The sequence below is a fragment of the Callorhinus ursinus genome, unplaced genomic scaffold (assembly GCF_003265705.2).
Source record: "Callorhinus ursinus isolate GAN/ISIS: 27379988/994484 unplaced genomic scaffold, GSC_fseal_2.0 scaffold54, whole genome shotgun sequence".
Classification (NCBI taxonomy): Eukaryota; Metazoa; Chordata; class Mammalia; order Carnivora; family Otariidae; genus Callorhinus; species Callorhinus ursinus.
Genome location: NW_027397116.1, coordinates 3,118,334 through 3,134,315, shown reverse-complemented (window position 1 = coordinate 3,134,315; position 15,982 = coordinate 3,118,334). Strand labels below are relative to the sequence as shown.

Here is a 15,982-nt window from a genome sequence, read left to right as displayed (position 1 = left end):
AACAGACTTTGGGAAAAACTTTGTTGAATTAAATGAGATATCCAAGTGGTAAGCACCAGACCTTTGCCCCAGTAAAAACGGAGAAGTGAATGGATTTCATTCCGACATAAAGGCAGCCGAGTGGACGGGTCAGTCACTGGAAGAGATGGGTGTCACTGATGAGCTGTTCGTTTATTCTTCCAACACACATACCCTGAGCACATCCGATAAGCCCCCGCCCTCGTTCAAGAGAGTAGCAGATACAAATAATTCTGATCACTATGTGACACATGCCAAACTAGAAATTTGTGCCAAGTGGCATGGGGATCTAAGAGAGGGTAAGTTTAAATCCGCTTGGGGAATCAGGGAATGTCTCGTGGAAGACATTGGGGCTGAGTCTTGGCAGGTGAGAGGGAGCTGGCTTGGAGACAAGGATGGGGTGGGTGCTGTGGACTAAAGCATGAGCCAGGTGGATCTGAGGCAGGGGAGGGTCTGGGGAGGGGAAGGGGCACAGGGAGATGCCACTGGTCTGGTGTGGCTCAGCCAGCAGCTTGCCAACCTTTTCCTTTCAAGACCCATTACACTTTTAACAGTTATCGCGGACCCCAAAGAACTTTTGTTTACATGAGCTGTCTCTGTTGGGATTTACTGTATTAGAAATTTGAGAACATTTAAAAATATGTTCTTCTTGGCTCATTTAAAATAACAACAGTAAACTCATTATGTGTTAACATAAATATCACATTTTAAAAGAAATAACTGTATTTTCCCAAGGAAAAATAATTTTAGTATTGCGTCTGTTTTACATTCTTGCACATCTCTTTAATGTCTCACGTGGCAGAGGCATAGTTGGGTCTCACATCCGCTTCTGTACTTGTTTGTGGCAGTGTGTTAAATCGGGCTTCATGCAGATACATCAATAAATATATGGAGGGAGGAGTGTTTTAATAGTTTTCTTTATGATATGATTATTTTCCTTTCATATTACAATCAAACTTGATAGTTTCTTCAAGGTTGCTTGAATCTAAAATCATGTTCTCTGTTACATTAAAATCCATTGCTACCTGGCACCTAGATCTTCGTTGCTAATATCATTCTCTCATCAAAAGTCTCCTGGGAAAAATGGCTGATTCTAGCAGGACTGGGGCAGGAGGTATACATGATGAGCCTCAAAACACACACACACCCCCCCCACACACACACAATGGTGAAGATCTATCAAAGGGACATAGGGGTCAACTGAAAAGGCTGGTCAAAGCTAGCAGAAATGAAGCAGAAGAATTAATAAAGAAGTATTGGATTATAACCCAAAGTATAAAATAAATATCATGAATCCATATTGATATAGATGAATGATTGAATAAAGAAAGAAAGAAAAGATAAATCTCCCATGTGGAAAATTCCAACTAATTTATACCGTGCCCTTGAGGAGAGGAGGCTCAACTCCCCACTCCTTAAGTGTGGGCTGCAGATAGTGATCTACTCCCAGGAGGACAGCACAAGGGAGGAAAAAGTACTTAATAGTGGAGGAACCTTGCAAACACTCCCTCAGCCAGGTGACTGAAGTGAAACAAACAGTCATACATCAGGTCGACAGTATGTACCTTTGATGTGATGTGATGAAAACAGCACTTTCCCTCTGTGGTCTTGTCCCCCAAACCGTACCCCAGTCTAATCAAGAAAAAACATCAGACAAATTCCAGTTGAGGAACATTCTGCAAAATACCTAACAAAGGTCGTCAAAAACGAAGTTAAGTCTGAGAAATTGTCCGGGCAAGAGAAGCCTAAAGAGACATGGCATGAAACAATGTGATATCCTGGATGGGAAAAAGGACATTAGGTAAAAACTGAGGAACCCCAATAAAGTAGGGGCTTGAGTTGACAATAATGTATCAACACTGGTTCATTCATCATAATAAATGTACCATGCTAACGCCAGAGTTAATAACGGGGGAACGAGGCTCGGGTTGTATGGAAATTCCCTGAAAGACATAATTTTTCCCTAAAACTGTTGTAAAAAAATAAAGTTTATTTTTAAAAAAATCCAGTGGTCAGTCTTGCACTTTGAACAGGTCTTTTAGTCCATACTTAATTTCACAACATCATTTGTTGGTCTTTGGGGAAATATCAATGCTCCGAGTTGGGCGGACCTTTCCAGTGTTGACACATTTCATGGCACCAAACCAGCGATGTCGTATTTGCAAATATCGCCATTGAGCTCATCAGAAAAGTTTTTGAAGTACTGGGGAGCTGTCAAGCTCATGGGCACATGTGAGTTTTCAAAATTCTGATTTTCTTTCGAATGTCGAAATTTGGTCATTGGCAACAAAAAACGTCAGCTTTTCTTCTTAAAGTGATAGGTTCGATTTGCTCATTTTGGAGATAATGTCTAGCAAATTTTAAATCTGCATAACCACAGGGTGGACATTTTTTTCAAGTAAAACTGGTCTTCTGCAAAAGGAGCAGTTTGCTCAGCTCACAACTCGACCATCACACAAGGGCCCTGCGTGACCTAAGCAGACTCCAGGAAGCAGACGTCCTGTGTGCATACTTCCCAGAGCATCACACCAAATATCAAAAAGATGTGTACTCAAGTGTTGACATTTAATACAATTATTCATTTTCCCTGGTTCATCTGTTACATTCTTGAGTGAAAGTGGCTTTCTTTGAAATGGGTGTGGGCGTGAAGACGGGCTAACTGCTGGCGTAGTTTGGCGCTACTCTTCATCCGTACCAAGGTTCTGGCAGTTTACCGACCATTGCTTTGAAGGCTATTAAGCAGAGCAGAGGCATGATAGGTTTTATACCAGGTCCTTCTGGCAGCAGTGGGAAGGAGGGATTGGAGGGGAAGACACACGAGACGGAGAGATGGGTTGTTCCCAGTGACAGGCACATGCTCTGCTCCTACCTGCTCTGGGGGGTTGCTCTCTGGCCAGGATGCATCTGCCAGGCCTAGGGTGGCACCTGCCTGTGTGCCACTGTGGACACCTCTGTCAAGGGGCACATGGGTCAGCCTAAAGCAACTTGTGGGTTCTTGCCCCACGAGCCTCTCTAGCCCAAGGGCCTGGTCCATCTTTCCCAAGATGGCACGCTTCTAGGGCGCCGGGGGGGCCGGGGAGTATAAGGAGGCTCTACTAGCCTTCTCTGAACCCTTCTCCAGATACTGCTTTGAAGCCCCAGCCCTGCATCCCTAACAGCAGTTGTTTTCCCCACTGTCCATGCGAGGGGGAAGACTGCTCTTCTCCTGGACGTCCCCTAAGGCCAGAGTGATCTTTCTGAAGGTGAATTTGACACCATTGCTGCCGGCTTGAAAGATCTACAGCCTCGTCTCCACTCCCCCACCTCTTCCCCTTATACCCTGGCTCTAGTCGCCAGAACCCCCCAGACGCCCTCCAGCCTGCCACATTCTCTCCCGCCTGCACGTCTTTGCACAGGCTATTCATCTTATAGCATCCCATACCACGCCCCCCCGGCCCCCGCGCGCATGCACGCGCACGCGCACACGCCCTGGGTTAACTTACCCATCCTCCAGCTTTCAAGTTAGATACCACGTCCTCGGGGCGGTCTGCTGACCCCTCCTCCTGTGTCTGAGGCCTCCGCCCTCCTGCTGGGCCCTCGGAGCTCCCCTTGGACTGCGTCACGGGCCCGCAGAGACTGTGCCCTGGCTTGTTCATGTTGGTGTGCTGGCTCCTAGCCAGTGCCCGGCGCTTCAAGTGCCACTACCCGTCAGTAGGAGAGGGCTTGGCGTCTCCGTTCTGGCGCTGCCCTGCCCTTGGCTCCGTAGAACTCACGGCCTGACACCCTGCAGTCTCAGGTCAGAAAACCAACCTCCGCGGAAACAGACTGCTGTTCTCGGTGGGCAGAAGAGCGATGTGGTAAGGAGAGTGGGTTCTGGAGTCAGACACCCTGGGTTTATGAGACCAGCTCTGTGTACCTTACCATCGAGCAACTTTGTGAAACTTTCTGTACCCCAGTAGCATGGGGATAATCCTAGTACCTACCCCTGCAGCGCTGCAAGGATTAAAGGAAGCCATGCATATAAAGCACAGGGCACGAAACGATCATCCAAGAACAAGCTGCTTTTAGCATTTGACCTTTCTTACTTTTATTTTCCATTACCGCGGTGTCCCCTTTGACCCTTCAGCGGGGTTGGTGCCGACTGCACCTGCCAAGTGCCTCCGCATCCCCCAGTCCTGGGGACTTCAGGCTCCAGCTATTGGTGCTGCTGCCACCCACCCTGCAGCCTGGGTCGCCTTGGTCCTAGAAGCCTCTCAACTGTGTTGCAACTCCTGGCCCTTTGGGTCCGAAGCATATGTGCTGAACAATGGAGGACAGGAATGGCAGGGAGAGTGTCCCAACAGTGTCTCTGTCTCAGGCAGACAGCCTGGGGGCGTGTGGGCTTCTGCAGGTGACAGTGTCTCTGTCTCAGGCAGACAGCCTGGGGGCGTGTGGGCTTCTGCAGGTGTGGCACTGGGAGGGCTGCCCCAATTCTTCTGACGGGCTCTGCTCTATAGATGGAAAGACTGGAGCCTTGGTGGCCCACCTGCCTGCTGACTGCAGCTCTGCTCAGGTTGGGTGACATTCCTGAACTTCCAAATGTTTAGACTGGGGGACGAGGAGGGGGAGGAAAGCGTCAGTGAGTAGCCCAGGTGAAGGCCTTTCTCTGAAAGAGAAGAATGGGTTTGGATTCCAGCCCAGCCCCCAGCCCCCAGGGCCCTCTCAATTTCTTGACCTGGGCCCCCTGATGACCTGGCTCTGCCCCCTGGGTAAGCAAGTCTCTTCACCTCATCACCTGCTTCATTCACACTCACCCAGCAATTGAGGGCCTGCCTGCTCCCGTGAGGCAGGTGAGGCTTATTGTCAACACCCTTTCTGTATCCTTATCTCTGATTGCAGGAGAAAAGACTTGTCTGCCATTCAAGGGGTTCAGCCAGCAGCCAGCAGAAGGGGGAGAGGTTTATGGCCCTAGAGGCCCCTGGAGGCAAATGATCCAAAAACCTGTTTACAGGGAGGTCTGAGACCTCGGGGCCAAAGCATGTGGGGGACCAATGAGCATTTACACGAAGCTTTAGTAGGTGACCAGCCCCTGGCCAAGCACTGCTACACCTGTTCCTCACCACCACCCCCCTAACCAAGCCTGTTCTCCTTTAAAGTGGAGAAAGCAGATTCCCAGCGCTGGTAGATTTGCCTATGATTCTGAAGCTTGCAGCCTGGACTCTGTCTCAGGATTTGCATCTCCACAGACTTTAGGTAGAGATTTAAGGCCTACAAGTGCCAACGCCTGGGACACAATTTGTGCTGCCTTGCCTCCCTTCCTCCCATCCAGTTCTTTCTGTCTTCCACCAGATATTTAATGGTGTATGCTAAGTGCCAGCCTTGCGGCTGCTGAGGATATAATGGGGAGAAAGACCCCCACTCTCAAGGACTTGAGCTGCAGAAGTTCTCCGTGTTGGCAGGGAACCCCTGGAGAATTCCATCTGGGACTTAGTCCCTCATTTATCTGCAACTTTGTAAGTACAACTGTCTCCTTTTAGTCACTTCCTTGTGATCTAAATTAGTTGAGGCCAATAAGCTTTAAATTAAACACAGGCCATATGATGATATTTACAACTTACTTTGTTTATTCTTCTAAGACTTTGTCCCTCAACAGCCATCCTCCTGGGAGCCATCCCTGTTGTCACATGTAGTTGTAGCTTATTCACTTCCCCTGAAGAGGTGTAGTATTGTAGTAGAAGAAACGAACACAATTGTTTTATCCGTTCTGTTGATGCACATTTAGCTGTGTCTGTTTGGGGGCTATTACAAAGCAACACTCTCCTGAACATTTTTTTGCATGTTTTTTGGTGCACATCTGCAAGAGTGTTTTGCAAATTGTGGATTGTGGTCCACTTCCTGATCAGCATTTGGGATAAACTAGAGTTGACTGTATTAGAACATACCCCACATAGGAAAGGTAAGTATTGTTTGTTTGTTTAAAGTACAAGTATTGTTTACTAAAACACTTGTCTGAGTTTATCCACAGTTCTCTTTGTATACACACCCATGCACACACCCCACTCTGCACCGTACTTATGTTTCAGGGCTGTGGCTGTGATATGAGCAGCACCTCCTTGAATTGCATGGCAACAGGTTATATTCAAGTGAGTGTGCATGAGTGTGTGTGAGTGTGCACACCTGCTGTGTCCCAATGTACAGTATACTTTTTTTTACTATGGTTGAAACTCAAACAGTTCTTACTTTATTTCTTTAAACATATTTGGCATATTTATTTTATAATCTGTGCCTAATAATTCCAGCAGCTGAAATTTTGACAGGTCTGATTGATCTGTTGTTGTTCTTACGGGCTCTCACTCATGGTGCTTTGTTTTCCTGTGGATTTGTGTGTGTGTGTGTGTATGTGTGTGTGTTAACTCTGAGCTTATATTTTTTAGAGCATATCTGTGGGGATTATTTGAGGCCTGGGTTGAAGATGGGTACCTTCAAAGAGGATATAGGTATTTTGCCATGTGATAGGGCACACTACCAACCTGGGCTTGCTTTCTAATTCAGTTTCTGCCTTAAGATTTTTCAGACAATTCTGGTAATACGAATCTGGACTTAAAGCACTCATGAGGGTTGGCTAATGGTTACAAAATCTGGGGGAGAATTTTTCCTTTACCCACATCTCAGGTTTGAGAGCATTAATTTTTCTTCCTCTTCCCAGGTGGGGGGATTTCTAATTTACTCTTCACTGAGGTTATAACCCTTTGGATTTCCAGCTTCACTTAGAGTCTTCTGTTAGTCTTCCCAACCTGCGTCCTGTCAGGTTGTCTACTGTGCTCCATGTCTTGTGAGGTATGTAATCTAAAACTCATGGTAAGCGGGGGTTAGGCAAATGTTTTCAGAGAACATCAGCTTCAGGGCTCTGCTTGTCTTTCTTTACATTTTCCCCTTGGATTTCAACCTCTGAGGCCTCTCTACTTTACTGTATGTTCTTGACTGCATCTCAAGATGTTTAAAGAATAACCTTCCGTTGTTGTTGTTGTTATTTTCCGTGAGAAGCTTGGTCCAAGTTATTTAGTACACCATGCTGTCAGAGATGGAAGTACCCTGTACACTCTTAGTAAGAGTCATAGTGAGCTCCATAAAAGAATGATCTTCAGGGCTTCCCCAGGACCTGTGCCCAATCCTTACAGTTTCACCTCTGGGAAACCCCTGTGGGATTTTCTTCCTTGTCTGACTGGAAGAGATAGTTGCTTGGGATGCTCTGGTACTGGAAGGACACACACCTCGCTCTCCACCTCTTTCCACTGTCAGTGTGCACCGTACTCTGGAGTGGTGACACTTGCTCTTATTTCACTCATTTCCAGTGGTCCATATTCTTTCCATAAAAAGCACTCATTTAGGGAAAAGGACCAGTTCTTAGTTTCACAATTGGAACAGTATAAAAATAAGTATTTAATTGGATATCCCCTTACATTCCCACAAATGTATTTTAGTCCCGTTTACCATATGCTGCCATTGACTCTCCCCTGACCTATTCATCTCTCTCTCACACACACCCCTCCAAAGGAAATCAATAACACATGGGCCTTGGGATCAGGGGAGGGATTGGCAAAGACCACGAATACATTGAGCAGCATAACACCCAAAGAAGAAGTTGTGGGGTCTAGACGTTAGGCACTCTGATTCCCAGTCCTGACGGCTGTGCGTGTAATTCACGAGATGATGAGCATGTCCTGTGGGGGGCTCCTGTGTGTGGTGCTGGGAGGATACAAGGGGGAGCCACCCTCCAACCTTGTGGTATGATTGGGAAGTTAAACACCTACATGACATTTCTCCACACAATAGACTTAAATAAGCTCTAGAAAAGAGATTCAGGCAAGTTTTTACGAGATGTGTTGCGGGAGAATTAATTCCAAATGAGAACATGGCGTCTCAGCTAGGTTTTAAATGATGAACTTCAACAAGCAAAGGTTAGAGAAGCACATTTGGGCCAGAGGAACAAACAGTTTGGGCAAAAGCAGGGAGAGCTGGGGATGTTCAACGTGAGGGGGGTGTGGAGACGGAGTATAGGGTGCGCTGAGTGCAGGGGCAAGAGCGTGGCAGCTGTAGGTGAACCAGTACCTATGTCGGCAGGTGTCGTGGACTTAGGGCTCGGCTCCTCACTTCTGACGTGGAAATAACAATATGCGTAGTGTTACCGTGAGTCTTCAGGGAAGTTCCTGCAGCAAGCAAGACACTTAAAAATATGAACATCATCTACAGTGTAGCCCCTACTTTTAAAAGAAGGTGAGGGGCGCCTGGGTGGCTCCGTCGGTTGAGCGCCTGACTCTTGGTTTCAGCTCAGGTCATGATCTCTGGGGTCATAAGATTGAGTCCCGCGCCCCCGGCTCAGTGGGGAGTCTGCTGGAGATGCTGTCCCTCTGCCCCTTCCCCCATCCAAATAAATAAATAAATCTTAAAAAAAAAATAAAAGAAGATGAAACCAAGATCCAGAGAGGTTGTGACTTGCCCAAAGCCATGTGATCAGAGGCAAGATTTCATTTCACTATATTGTTACCGTTAGCTCACACCTACCCACACCAGTTCCTTCTACAGAACAGTTGTGCTTCCTTCTGTTGACTCACACAGTGACTGTTTACACACACACCTGCTCAAACATGTTGACCAACAGATGAATAATTGGTTGCTTGTTTGGCCTGGCCGACCGTGTCACAGGCAGCGTTTAGGGTTTTTCTTAACTATCTCCCCTCTTTATTCCTGTTGTGAATTCCTCTTAAGAATTTGAACAGAGGGGCACCTGGGTGGCCCAGGTGGTTAAGCATCCAACTCTTGACTTCAGCTCAGGGCATCCTCTTGGGGTCGTGAGACTGAGCCCTGCCTCAGGCTCCATGCTCAGTGGGGAGTCTGTTGGAGAGTCTCTCTCTCTCTCCCCCTCTGCCCCTCCTCCCACTCTCTCTCTCAATAGATAAATCAGTCTTCAAAGCATTTGCACAGAGAGTCAGGAAACAAGCACACTGTATCAGTTTCCTGTGGCAGCTGTAACAAATTTCCACCAATGTAGTGGCTTAAACCAACACAAGTTTATTCTGCAACGGTTGTGGATGTCAGCAGTCAGAAATGAGTCTTAGAGGGCTAAAATTAAGGTGTCAGTGGGGATGGTTTCTTCTGGAAGCTGCAGGAGGGAATCGACCCTTGCCTCAATCCCCCTTCTAGCGGCTGCCAGCATTCTGTGGCATTTCTTGGCTCATCACTTGACTGCAGCGCCTGGCTTGGGTTATCACATCTACTTTGACAATCGAACTTCGCTTTGCTCCCCCTTGTTAGGACACTTGTAATGACATTTAGGACCCACCTGGTTATCCAGGATAACATCCCCAGCTCGGTAGCCTGAACTTAATCAAAGTCCCTTTTGCCATATATGGTAATGTTCACAGGTTCCAGGTATTGGGACAGGGATATCTGTGGGGACCATTATTCAGCTGACTGTATTCTCCAAAGTGCCTCCCACCTTGGTGTGTCATCTCCTCCTGGGCACAGTGTCCACCTGTATTATCTCCTTGCAGCCCCTAGGCACTTCATACGTGAGGAGAAGCCCATAACCTGGTTTGTTCATTGTCACACCACTAAGCCAGGAATCCTGTAGCTGAGTCTACACTCTTTCCTTTATACTTTAGTGAGCAAATCAGTTGATAGCCTGGGTCCTCTCCTCATAGTAGAACGGTGGCATGATGGGCTCAGTGATCAAATACTGGGGATTCTCAGAATGAAGAAAAATCCCAGGTTCTTAAATCTCAGCTCTTTGAAAAGGTTAAGCAAAAGTGATTATGAGATTCCTTAGTTCTCTTACTCTTGCATATAGAAGAGACGTTGAGTTTCCTAATGTTCTCAAGGTCTGATCCTTGACATTCCCACATGTACATGGTCCTAGGTCGAGGGAGTTTAGTGGTACAAGTACAATATGATTTGCTGAGAAAAATCAATTTTCTAAAGGTTATTATTTCTCAGAAAAGAAAAAAATAACTTCCCAAAAGTAAGTATGTTCAGATTAATGTAATTTAGGCATAAGATGATGGACTCCTTTCTCAGTTCTGGGCATTTTGTGCCAGCCAGTAACTGTTTGAGAGCAGGTTAGACCAGAAGCTGGAGTAGATTATATGTAATAACTGGTCTATGTCTGCATCCTATTTGAGCCAAATAGTGGGCTAAAATGCCAAAAGGTTGGTGATGGACATTCCTAAATGGACTTACAATATTAGCTAGTGCATTTTTTTAATTGAGTTGATTACTACTGATATAGTCATAGAAAACTGGTTGATTGTTTCAGTCAATAAGAAACAAAATGAAGTCAAGCTGGTTTACTGTGGGAAGCCCATCAGACATCTGGGTACCAAGCAGGGCACTGCTCTGATTTTATTTCTCACTTTCATCCATTAATTTGGTGTCATGTTGGCTCAACTACAGTAAGGCTGTGAGTTACTCACTGGTATTTTACCACATTCCCAATTCGCCAAATATTCACACAGTCCTTCTCTTTTCCATCTGGACATGACAGGGCATCAGAGTGTGGGGCAAGCACTGACTGGGTGAAGAGTATAGGCTTTGCAGTCAGTCTCTTCTGGGTCCAATCCCACCTCTATTCTATAGTGTTAAGGGGCTGTGTGGCTTTCAGGGAGTTACTTTATGTCTCTGAGTCTCAGTTTTGTCTTATTTTGTCTTAATATTTATTTTATTAAAGGGGTAAGAGGCAAAGAGAGGGTGAGAAAGGGAATCTTAAGCAGACTCCCCGTTGAGCTTGGAGCCCCATGCAGCAGCTTGATCCCGCTACCATGAGATCATGACCTGAGCCAAAGCCAAGAGTCGGATGCTTAACCGACTGAGCCACTCAGGTGCCCTAGGTCTCAGTTTTCATATTTGTAAAATGGGTAATAACAATAGTATTGTGCCCACCTCAAGAGTTTTCATGAATGTTAGAAGTGATAATCCATATAAAGCACTTCAAATAGTTCAGGGAACATAAAGAAAAAAACACCCTCCAAAAAAGTTAGTCATTAGCTTTAAATGTGTATACATCTGAAGCAGGGAGGAAAATGAGTTACTCATAACAGCCATTAGAAAATAAACAGGTAATTCTTAGGCTTACTTAGATTGATTACATTAGAGATTTCTAGTCATTATTATTGGTGTTGTAACTATTTTGCCATTGGTACTGGTGCCTCAGCTCTGAGCACACACCAATATACCCCATACAGGATATGTCTTATATCCACTATAATAATAGGTAGTTCCAGATTACTCTATTGAACAAACTTTGAAATTTTATCTCTTTCAAACCATGGTAAGTGTACTGCATGTTATCTAAACTTCAGATAACTGTATGATATCTAAACTTTAGATATTTGTGGGTTAGGGGAACTGGGAAATCTGAGGATCAGAAAAAAAAACTTAATTAGGAAAGTTTTCTGATTTTCTCAACTGTCCATTCCTGGTGGGTAGCTTGATGGTTGTTCGTACTTACATTCATAAGATGATAGCACATCCAGTCAGTACATAGCTCAACATGGGTTTCCCAGAAAGCAGAGCTGAGTCAAAGATTTAACAGAGAAGGGCCCCGGGAGCAGGGGTGAAGCACGGCAGACCAAAGCGTGGGAGGGGTGAGCTGGTCACCAAGGCAGGTGACGGCTTGCTTGCCCCCCACCCCCCTTGGCCATCTGAGGAGTTCTATGAGGCACCTCTCAAGCCCATCCACGCAGGGAGGGATGGGGAAACAGACAGGTCCCCACTGTCTTCTTTCTACTGTTGACCAAAGCTTTACCCCAGGTATATTAACTGTTTTGCATTCCTGGGTTGTGCAGGTTAGGGCTCCAGGTGGGTTTCTGAGGTGTCCCAAGGCAGAGTGTCGACAGAGAAGGCCAGAGGTGGGAGGTGAGGGGTGAAGGTCTGAGGCGAGGGACCGTCCAGTCAAACCGACGTGAAGCCGGCTGCAGCAGTTAGGCGAGGAGGATCGGAAGAGACACAAAAGTGGGGTCAACAGAGGGCACTAAACACACATGCCAATAAACGTTTTTATTGTCCCCAGGACACGATACACCTGGGTTAAAAGACTGAACTGTTTTCTTTTCAACCAGTTATTTTGATGCTACATAGCAGGACTCTGAGAAAAAGTTTGCAAGTACAGGTTGATAAATTTGTATTTTTTTTTTTTTTTTAGCTAGTGGACTTAGTGCTGAAATTAAACCAAACTCCTGAGGGCGGTTCTTGCCTCCATCGTACAGTTCATATGGCTGTTATATTAAGAGCTACACACAGTCCAGTGTCAGCTGATTTCAGCTTTGTTTCCAGCTGGGCTCATGTTAGCACTCCTCTTTCTGATGGGGCTCTGATCCCCACCTTTCCATTCCAGAATACCGGGCCCTGGGCCTCTGGGTCGTGCTTGATGGACAGCTGTGAGTGCGCCACCCCCCACCCCATCTGGTAGGTTGCTGGGCTTCATCCAGACCCCTCCCACGCAGAGCACACTCTGCTCTCATGGCAGTGCCCTGCGCCAGCCTCTCGTGGTGGAGAATGATGTGCCCAGCATGGCTCTCTGCTCCAGGTGCTCACACACGTGACATCCCCCCACCTCTGTACCACTCTAGAGCCGTGCTGCCCTCCACTCGAAACGCTCTTCCCATACTCTCCGCTGTGCTTCACGAACCAGCCCCTGTCCTACACTGACCCATCACATGATGATCCTCCCTTTTCTCTATATTCTAGGGGTACTCAATATCGGCTAAGTCTTGGAGGAATCACCAATCCAGGGCTGTGCTGGTTAACATGCTGTCCCATTCAAAAACAAAAACCTCATTTGTAGTGTTTACCAATTTTCAATAGGTAAATTACTCCCATCATGGCCTATTTCAAGCTGCTAACAGTTTAACAGCCAGCCAGCAAAATTCGTGACTGTTTCACAATGGGCTCTCCACAGAGGACATCACCGATTTATTCCTCTGTTAGAGCTGAACACTACTATTTTTTTTTTAACTGTTAATTCTAGTTATGGTATGTAGTAAACTGGGCTATAGGCATTTGCTTTCTGGTATAGTTCCCTGCTGAACAGCAGAGCATACAGGAAGGACGCAGGCTCTGGAACCAGGTAGCATCGGTTCATAATCCTGGCCCTGGTACTTGCTGGCTATGTGATCATGCTCAAGTTTATTTACCCTTCTCTGTCTCAGTTTTCCAGTCTATAAATGGGTATATTCATTTTCTATTGCTGTACAACAAATCCCCACAAACTGAGCAGCTTAAACCAACCCCAATTTACTAGCTCATAGTTCTATAGGTCAGAAGTCTGAACACAGCATAACTGTCTTCTCTGCACATGGTCTCATCAGGCTGAAATCAAGGAGTTGGCTGGGCTGTGTTCTCATCTGGAGGCTTGCCTAAGGAAGAATCTGCTTCCAGACTCATTCAGGTTGTGGGCAGTATCCAAATCCTTGAGGCTGTGGGGCTGAGGTCCTTGCCTTCCTCCTGGCTGTTGATCAGAAGTTACTCTCAGCTTCTAGATGCTGTTCCCCATCCCTCACTGAGTGATCTTCTCCACTCTTAAAGCCAGAAATGGAGAATCTCCCTGTCATCAAGTCTTTGATGCTTTGAATCTCCTCAGGAAGTGCCCCGTCTCTTTTAAGGTCTCACCTGATAGTTCAGCTCACCCAGTAGAATCTCTTTTCTTAAGGTCAACTATTAGGGACCTTGTTTTGTTTAGTTTTGTTTGATATTTGACTTAAATTTATCTTGGTCTGAGAACAATTTTGGTTTACAAAATTTCACTTATTGTAGTTTTGCTAGGCAGAATAAAACAGTTTTATTCTGTGGTTTCACATGCCTGTTTGGTCATGCAAAAATGGCAATAGCTAAGCTAAACACGAGTTAAGTTTTACATGGTGGGAGAATGCTGGCACTGAGTCCTTACTGTCCCTTGACACCAACAAACATTTGTGTTGGAAAATGGTCTGGTGCACACTTTCCAGAGCATTTTTTCTGAATTAAATATCTTTAAATTTTAAAAAATGCCTGTGTTTGAGGTATACAACACAGTGATTTGATATACAGATACATGATTATGTCATATAAATATGAAAACATAATACAAATATAATGATGACTTCAGTCAAGCTAATTAATACATCATCTCACATAGTTACCGTTTTATTGTGTGTGTGATGAGAGCACCTGAAATCTACTCTCTTGGTATGTTTCCGGTATTCCATAAGTATTAACTGTGGTCATCATGCTGTACATTAGAACTGTAGACTTATACAACTCCCCGTCTCTGGTAACTCCTGTTCTACTTCCTGCTTCTACGAGTTTGACTTTTTTCTTTTTTAAGATCCCAGGTATATGTCTGTTAGGTCCATTTGGTCTCTAGTGTTGTTCACCTACACTGTTTTCTTATTGATTTTCTGTCTGGATGATCTATCCATTGTTCAAAGTGGAGTATTGAAGTCCTGTACTGCTGTCTGTTTCTTCCTTCGGTTCCATTAATATTTTCTTTATATACTTAGATACTCTGATGTTGGGTGCATATATGTTCTCTTGATGAGTTGACCCCTTTATCATTATATGTGACTTTCTTGGTCTCCTGTTACAGCTTTTGACTTAACATCTACTTTGTCTTATTTGTTATAAGGCTATTTACCACTGTTCTCTTTTAACTGTGATTTGCATGGAATATCCTTTTGCTTCCCTTCACTTTCAGTCTGTGAGTGTCCTCACTGCTGAAGTGAGTCTCTTGTAGGCAGCATATGGTTGGGTCTTGGTATTTTTATTTTTTAATGCATTCAGCTACTCTGATCTTTTGATTGGAGAATTTAATCCATTTACATTTAAAGTCATTATCAATGGGTAAGGATTGACTATTGCCATTTTATTAATTTTTTTCTGACTGTCTTATAGTTCCTTTGTTCTTTTCCTCATCTTTTACTGTCTTCCTTTGATTCTTTTCTTTATCTTTCGTGTATATCCTATAGGTATTTTATTTGTGGTTACCATGAGTTTTACACAAAACATCTTACAGTTATAATGGTCAATTTTAAACTGATAACAATTTCACTTCAACTGCATACAAAAACTCCACACTTTAACTTCCATTCTGCCTACATTTTGTTATTGATGTCACAATTTAAATGTTTATTTTTAATTTTTTCAAAATTCCAGTATATTAATGTAGTGTTATATTAGTGGTTCAACAAGTCTACACATTAATCAGTGCTCATCATGATTACTGTACTTTTTAAAAAAAATTTTATTTTAATTCCATTTAGTTAACATACAGTGTAATATTAGTTTCAGGTATATAATATAGTGACTCAACACTTCCATACATCACCTGGTGCTCATCACAACAAGTGTGCTCCTTAATCCTCAACACCTACTTCCCCCATCCCTCCACCCCCCTCCCCTCTGGTTACCATTAGTTTGTTCTATAATTGATTTGTCTCTCTCTCTCTCTTTTTTACCTTTGCTTGTTTGTTTTGTTTCTTAAATTCCACATATGAGTGAAATCATATGGTATTTGTCCTTCTCTGACTGACTTATTTCATTAGCATTATACCCTCTAGGTCTACCCATGTTGTTGCAAATGATAAGATTTCATTCTTTGTAATAGCTGAGTGATAGTCCATTGTGTGTGTGTGTGTGTGTGTGTGTGTGTGTGTGTGTATACCACTTCTTCTTTCTCCATTCATCTACTGATGGACATTTGGGATGCTTCCATAATTTGGCTATTGTAAATAATGATGCAGTAAACAGAAGTGCATATATCTCTTTGAGTTGTGTTTTCATATTCTTTGGGTAAATACCCAGGAGTAGAATTACTGGATCATATGGTAATTCTATTTTTAATTTTTTAAAGAAGCATCATACTGTTTTCCATAGTGGTTGCACAGTTTACATTCCCACCAGCAATGCACGAGGGTTCTTTTTTTTCCACATCCTTGTCAACACTTGTTGTTTCTTGTGTTTTTGATTTTAGCCATTC

General features: G+C 44.5%; 1 long non-coding RNA gene across 1 annotated transcript in view; it reads left to right on the top strand.

Annotated features, from left to right (window-relative positions):
• The first annotated feature begins 5,341 nt into the window (after positions 1 to 5,341).
• Positions 5,342 to 15,982, top strand: part of LOC141371026 (uncharacterized) — a 271,216-nt gene continuing 260,575 nt past the window's right edge. Inside the window, exon 1 of the long non-coding RNA XR_012375628.1 lies at positions 5,342 to 5,489. This is a non-coding gene — a long non-coding RNA (uncharacterized lncRNA). The remainder of the gene's footprint in view (positions 5,490 to 15,982) is intronic.